Genomic DNA, 8,307 nt, shown 5'->3' on the forward strand with positions numbered 1-8,307 from the left:
TATTCTGTGTGAGCTGGTCAGGGAAGGTGACTCTGATATGGTGACATCAGAACACAGCTCTGAAGGAAATGAGTGAGCCATGTGGTTCTCTGGGGGTAAGCTTGCAGAGTGAGCCGAGGGAACAGCAAGTCCAAGTGTCCTGGGGCAGAAGAACTAAAGAAGCAGAGAGGACGCAATTGTGGCTGCAACCAAGTAAACCAGGAGGGAAGGAGAAGGAGCAGAGGTCAGAGAAGGCCAGGACTTCTGTGGCATTTTAAAGACTTTGGAAATGAGAAGGCATCAGAGGATTCTGCATACAAGAAAAAAGATATAGTTTATCCATAAATAAAGAACTGAAGGGACTCCCCTGGTGGTTCAGTGGCAAGACTCCGTGTTCCCAATGCAGGAGACCCAGGTTCAATCCCTGATCAGGGAACTAGATCCCACATGTAGCAACTAAGAGGTTGCGTGCTGAAACTAAAGATCCAGGATGCCACAACTAAGACTTGGTAAAGCCAAATAAATAAACTATATAAATGGCATTTAAAAAGAGCTGAAACTCAAAAATACTAAGTGTGAAAGTGTTAGTCACTCAGTCATATCCTACTCTTTGTGACACCATGGACTATATAATATAGCTCACCAGGTTCCCCTGTCCATAGGATTTCCTAGACAAGAATACTGGAGTGAGTAGCCATTCCCTCTCCAGGGAATCTTGCTGACCCAGTAATCAAACCCAGGTCTTCTGTATTACAGGTAGATTTTTTCTTTACCTTCTGAGCCACCAGGGATGCCTCAATCTAGAAATAATTACCTCTTCATAATGGGATGATAACTTAGGAACTTTTGTTTTCCCGTTTTACTTATTATTCAAAAGAAAAGGTTTGGTATGTAGGATGTCAAGTTAGTTTTCAAGTGGACAGAAGTGAACGATCAGCACTGCTTTGGGGACAGTGGTTAGGCTCCCGTGTTCTGGATCAAGAGAGCTGAATTTGGTTTCCTCACTTCGAGTCCATTCGATTTACCCAATGTGCATTAAACATTAGTCCATTTAGCTTAAATTTTAAGTAATAATACCCACCTCTTCTGGCTGTTCTGATGGAAGGAAAGCACTCGCACAGTACTGAGTACACAGTAAGAGTCCCTGGGGCCCTATATCTGTTAGTATCACCGCCCAGCACAGATTTAGCCAGGTCTGTTTTATGTATGGAACAGCTAAAATGTGCCTGTCATCTGTAGCGTGCGTGGGATGCAGGCGATATGTCAACCTAACCTGGGCTTCCTCCTGGCGTCTCCCTCTGAACACCAGTGCAATCCAAGAGATAACACAAGTCCAGCTCAACTTAATTTCCAAAACCCAAACTGAGAGAATCCATGAGGCTCTGCGGCAAAGGAGGCCAAATCTAAACCACAGAAACAAATGAACTTATTTCACATTTAACTCATTCCTGAGGTTTTGTAAACTCAGCTCTCAGGCAAATCTGTAATCCTTTATTCCTTTAGTTTTTATTTTTCTGTCAAGATCTGAGACAGCCAATAATTCATATTTACATTTAAAATTTATATTTAAAATGCAGGATTACTGACTGCAGGTTGAGAAGAAAAGAAAAAGCTTTAATTTTCAAATAATTAAATGTAATAATATATTTTACAAGAGGACCAATTTCTGGGTGCAAATGTTGAAAACATTCAGATGTGTCAAGTTTCCCATGTGTAATTTTTAGCTGGCAACACAAATTCTCTCCACAGATGAAGAACATTATTACAAAGACTTTATCATTAAGAAAAGTCTCAGCTAGTTGCATTCAACATTCTAGTTTAAATGACAATTATAGTGTTTTGTTTTCTGAGGAGGAGGAATAAACAACTTTACCATCTCCTAGTCTGTGTGTCCTCTCTAAATGTCAACTTGGCCCAATTACATTTATTTTTCATGTAGGGAAATAGCAGGGTTTGTTTCACATGGGTGCTGGGTATGTGCACAGAAATTTCACCATTTAATTTTCGTGTCTGGAAGGAAAGGAGCTTATAATTACACCATGAGGTATAACTATAATTAGGTTCTCAAATACCATAGGTATCCCTATGATCCAATTGTGAAATAACAGAGAGTTCTGGTACTGTGTTACTGGCTTGGCTTTTTTCCCCCTTGAACCATCACATTCCTCTAACCTCAGGAAGAATGAGAAAATCTTATGGTTGAAAAGGTTGTTTTTTTTTTCTTTAAAGATAAAAAAAAAATAATAAGCTAATACAAAGCCATTACTATTACTCAGCACTGATGAGACTTTCATATATACTTGTGGTGCTTAAAAAATCATTATGGTGGCTATGAGTTATATTCTGCAAAAGAAGTTAATGGCAAGTTTAGATAAGGTAAGTACCTTTAACCTTGTTACCTCCAGTGATGCTAATAAGACTTGGCAATAACCTAACTTCTTAGTTGACATAGTACAGTGCCCTCTACACATGGTCCTTTATGATTATTTTGAGAAGAGACACACATACAATTTAAAAGTCGTACTCAAGCTTAAGCACCATGTTTGTGTTTATGTGTAGGTGGTTTTCATGTGGAGGTGAGAGGCAGGAGGAGCAGTATATACTGAAACTATTTTCCCCAAATGCCCTCAAGAAATGAGTAAGATATTAGGTTGATGAAAAAGTAATTGTAGTTTCATATCATGAATTTTAAATCATTATAACTAGGCTCAGTTCAGTTCAATTGCTCAGTCATGTCTGTCTCTTTGTGACCCCATGGACTGCAGCACGCCAGGCCTCCCTGTCCATCACCAACTCCTGGAGCCTACTCAAACTCACGTCCATTGAGTCAGTGATGCCATCCAACCATCTCATCCTCTGTCGTCCCCTTCTCCTCCCACCTTCAATCTTTCCCAGCATCAGGGTCTTTTCAAACAAGTCAGTTCTTCGCATCAGGTGGCCAAAAGGTATTGGAGTTTCAGCTTCAGCATCAGTCCTTCCAATGAATATTCAGGACTGATTTCCTTTAGGATGGACTGGTTGGCTCAAACACATCTTTATCAGTCAAAATAGGGACCATTACAATCAACTTTTGCCAATGAAAAATAAGTTTGTTTATTCCTGTAGTGTAAAAATCCATGCTTTAGGATTCGATGAACACTTGGAAACATTTTCTGTCTCCTGCTGGTTGTGGAAGCATTTTCCCTGCAAAAAGTCAATATGCTTGAAGAAGTGGTAGTCGGTTGTCGAGAGGTTAGATGAATGTTGCAGATGAGGCAAAACATCGTAGCCCAATTCATTCAACTTTTGAAGTGTTGGTTGTGTGACATGTGGTCAGGCATTGTGGAGAAGAATTGGGTCTTTTCTGTTGATCAATGCCAGCTGCTGGAGATGCAGTTTTCAGTGCATCTCACTGATCTGCTGAGCATACTTCTCAGATATAATGGTTTCACTGGGATTCAGAAACCTACAGTGGATCAGACAGGCAGCAGACCAGTAAACAATGACATGACTTTTTTTTTAGTGCAAGTTTGGGTTTGGGAAGTGCTTTGGAGCTTCTTCTTGATCCAATGACTGAGCTGGTTGTTGCTGATTGTCGCTGTTGTATAAAATCCATGTTTCATCTCGGGTCACAGCACAATCAAGAAATGGTTCATGGTTGCATAGCATAAAAGACAACACTTCGAAATGACAATTATTTTTTTATTTTCGGTCAGCTCATGAGGCACCTACTTAGGGAGATTTTTCACCTTTCCAACCAGCTTCAAATGCTGAATGACCATAGAACGGTCACCACTGAGCTCTTAGGCAACTTCTCGTGCAGTTTTAAAACCAGCTTCAGTGATGGCTCTCCATTGGTCACTGTCAACTTCCAATAGTCAGCCACCAGGCTCCTCATCTTTAAGGCTCTTGTCTCCTTTGCAAAACTCCTTGACCCACCACTGCACTGTACATTCACTAGCAGTTCCTGGGCCAAATGTGTCATTGATGTTGCGAGTTATCTCTGCTGCTTTACAACCCATTTGAACTCTAGTAAAAAAATCACTCAAATTTGCTTTTTGTCTAACATCAGAATTTCTCTAGTCTAAAATAAATTCATTACCAAAAAAAACATAAAGCAAGAAATGTGCATTAAAATGATGTATAACATAACCACATTTAAGAATGTATTCCATTATCAAATAGCAAAGTTCAGCAATGCAAAACTACAATTACTTTTGTACCAACCTAACATTTCTTGTGGAGAAGGCAATGGCAACCCACTCCAGTACTCTTGCCTGGAAAATCCCATGGATGGAGGAGCCTGGTAGGATGCAGTTCATAGGGTTGCTAGGAGTCAGATACGACTGAGTGACTTCACTTCCACTTTTCACTTTCATGCACTGGAGAAGGAAATGGCAACCCACTCCAGTGTTCTTGCCTGGAGAATCCCAGGGACTGGGGAGCCTGGTGGGCTGCCATCTCTGGGGTTGCACACAGTCGGACACGACTGAAGCAACTTAGCAGCAGCAGCAGCAGCATTTCTTGACTCACATAGGATAGTGTGTGTGATATACAATATAAAATATCTTATATAATTACACATATTCCTACTTTTCTGAACTGCTTCCATTCTAGAAAGATAAAACAAAAAATAAGCACTCTCAATGCTTGGGTGGATGATCTTATTTCTGGAAGTAGCCCTTTTCATTTAAAATCAATTACAGGCTCTAAACACCAAATAACCTTAGAAAGACTGGGAAATTCTTTAGGGAAAGGGCAAAAGTATGAGAAACAGCATATGTGAACATGCTAATAAAGCATTTGTAAAATATAAAATGCCTAATAATTTTATCCCCAAATATTTTGAGAGCCAACTTCCACTCCAACATACTCACTCATTACTGCTATATGAAGTGTAGACAACTACTCAAAGTCACATGGAGAATGGTGGGGCTTTGTTGAAGCAACAAAATGACTCCAAGAAATAAAGAAATAAAACTTCAAAGAACTGAGTGATTCTTAGCATCCAGAAAACAAACTAATTTAGAGAAACTATTTAGAAATCTATAAGAAATCTATAACTTCTCTGAATACTCAAAAATATAAGAAAGCAGGTCACATCCTAGTAGTTTCAGGTTTGTCCCCAGTAAATCTACATCACTCATGTCACATATAAAACTATTATGGGGGTATTTAGCACTTAGACAAAATATATCTACAGTGTCGGAAATTTTTTATGAACTGACCAATCTGTAAAAATAACATGAGTATACAAACTGATATGGAAAAGACAGAGCTCTTGTAGGTGGTAAATACAGCCATGTAAACGTCGATATGGACTATCATTCTACAGACTTTTTAGGTACTTGATAAACATCTACACATTTCAGTTTTTTCAGATTATTCCCTTTTCTTATGGAAAAGTTAGTATTATCACTGTGATGTTACTTCTAAAAACTTTATTTTGATACAAAAAGTTCATCAGGAGAAAATTTTTTTCCTTTATTAGTTTAAAAATAACTCAAGCTATTAAGAGATTATAAAGCAGACTCTCTCTTTTGTTCCCCCCAAGAAATAGATATGCAGCCCAAAGCAGGGAATTATCAAATGAGAGAACTTAATGCAATTTCAGATTTTGAAATTAAAATCTAAGGTCACCTGGACAAGTCAGTAAGCCTTGTCTCAAAGTGGTTTTTTGGTTGTTGTTGCTCAGGGGGACTCGTAGAAGGGAGGTCTTTGAAATTTCGAGATTCTTAATCCCTTTCCCCCTTCCTCCAAATATTATGCCTGAGCAAATGTAAAATAATCTTAGAACTGCAGACCTATGTAGATTAATTTATTAGCCTCCAATAATTCCAAGTGAGAAGTTAGATGATTTAGGAGCAATTCTGTGAGCCATTCTTCCAATGTGCCCTCTTCCTGGTCAGTGGTGGATGTCAGGGCTGAGTTTACCTGAAAACAGCCTACAAGAAGAAAACTCTTCTGAATCAAGACAAATCCAGACTGCCAACAGCAAAGCACAACAGACATTTCCTGTTTCTTCAGTAAATGACAACAGTCCTATTGCGGACAACATTCCAGATTCTCAGGAGAAAGAAACAATAAACATGAGATTCCATTTTGCATTCCTACCTCCTGTAAGTGAAGTGAAGTCGTTCAGTCGTGTCCGACTCTTTGCAACCCCATGGACTGTAGCCCACGGGCTCCTCCATCCATGGAATTCTCCAGGCAAGAATACTGGAGTGGGTTGCCATTTCCTTCTCCAGGGGATCTTCCCAACCTCCTGTAAACTTAACCTCAAATCAAAGCTTTCACAAATCTGTATAACTAGTAATGTACGCTAAGCCCACAGCACCTAGCCTTTTATCAATTAAGGGTATTACTATGATAGCTTCTGTGCGAGGATATCCCCAAACAGGGTTTTCATTCTATGATAATGTTATCACTGGTAAAGAATGGAAAACTTCATAAAGACTCAAGTCTCTTTCTTTCAATATCTTTTTCATTTAAATACAGAAATGAATGTTAATGGCCATGCTGCTGCTGCAGCTAAGTCGCTTCAGTTGTGTCCGACTCTGTGTGACCCCATAGACGGCAGCCCACCAGGCTCCTCCATCCCTGGGATTCTCCGGGCAAGAACATTGGAGTGGGTTGCCATTTCCTTCTCCAATGCATGAAAGTGAAAAAGTGAAAGTGAAGTCACCTGTATGTCAGAATTCTTACATTTAGGCACGTAGAAAACCAAAACCTGCATCAAACTTTTAATTTCTCCAAGCAGATCTTGGAACCAGCATATCAACCACAACAAGATGACTCAAAACTGGTATGTTATTATACCAAAATATACTCCAAAAGCAACAGATGTACTCAGGAAGTAGTTTTATTTCAGTAGGATAGTTCTTAATTTCAAAATATTCTGTATTCATTTCTCATAATTCAACTTGTCTCACAATTTAAGTTTTAAACAGTGAATGAAAGAATAACATTGACAAATGAATAATTGGAATCTCTTTCCAATGCATAGCCTCTTTCAACCATAAGACCATGATTTAACTTATTCATAATATTATGTAAAATGGTATCCAGCATGCTTAAAAAAGTAAATATATTTGATAAAAGAATCAGGACCATTAACATAAAAAAGGGGCTTTTTTCTCCAAAAACAATATTCCTTCAAAGGATTTAAGCCAATGAAAATACAAGCTTGGTAATAGGTAAAAGGCTTTAATGGTTTAATTCTGTTTTGTACTGCTGTATCATAGCCAAGTGACTGTCACTCCTTAGAGAAAGGGGGAAAGTTGGGTTAAAATTTTTTTTTGCCTTCAACCCTGATTTATGATTTCCTCTAAAGAAAAGCACAATTTTCTGCCAAAAAGAGGAAAACAAGGCTTCGCTTTCACATCAGGAAGGAAAACAAACAAACAAACCGGTAGCAACATTTTTTTGCATATAACAATCACTATTATTAGCCCATTCAAGCGAAACATAAAACCAAAGAAAGGAATAAGGAACATATAGTCTTAACAGGATCTGCAGAAAATAAAAAACAAGAAAAGTCATGTTTAGAGAAATTTCCAGAGCTTTTTCAGCTCTCATCAGAAACAAGCAGTTGTACTTTCCATAACCAGTGCCACAGGAAAGCAATGCCTTTCTTCCACCATGCTAGCTCTCCAAATAAAATAATTTTGGAAAAGAACCAGGAGCTGGCCATTTTACAAAAATCATAGAACCTTACTGTTGAGGGGACCTGAGCCAACATCTACATTCAGGCTCCCACTCAAAGCCTGAATGTTTTCTATTACATCTGGATGAATCCTACCACCTCCTCTAAAGGGCTAGATTTACTCAGTTAACTGGAAGGGCCTGCCTTCCCTGAGTCAGTCTGCCTGCCCCACCCAGCCTCATTGACCGTTTAGGACTGTCCTTGGGGATCAAACAATACAAGCCTATTCCCTCTTCTGTTTGGCAAGCAGACAAGTTTTATAATAGCAGCCCTGTCTCCCTTAACTTCCTAGGACATTAAGTCCCAGTTCGCCAAACCACTCCTAACAGAACATGATTTCCAGACCCCTGGTCACACTGTCTCTATATCCCACCACAGCAAACCTTCCGATTTGGCAACATTCCTCTTAAAATGGGATGTATGGAGTCCAGCACTAGGATCTCTGACCTGGAGCACAAAAGGACCACTGTCTCCAAGAAACTGGACATGAAACCTGCTGAACCTGAGGTCCCCTTCCTTTAACTTTCTGTTAGCATAGCATCACCATCTTTGCACTTAAAAACAACCCCCAGGAAGCTTGTCAAACCAAGTTATACCACTTTTAACTTTTTAAGATGTAAAATCACAACATGACATATAACCCT

The sequence above is a fragment of the Capra hircus genome, chromosome 5 (genome assembly GCF_001704415.2).
Source record: "Capra hircus breed San Clemente chromosome 5, ASM170441v1, whole genome shotgun sequence".
Taxonomy (NCBI): Eukaryota; Metazoa; Chordata; class Mammalia; order Artiodactyla; family Bovidae; genus Capra; species Capra hircus.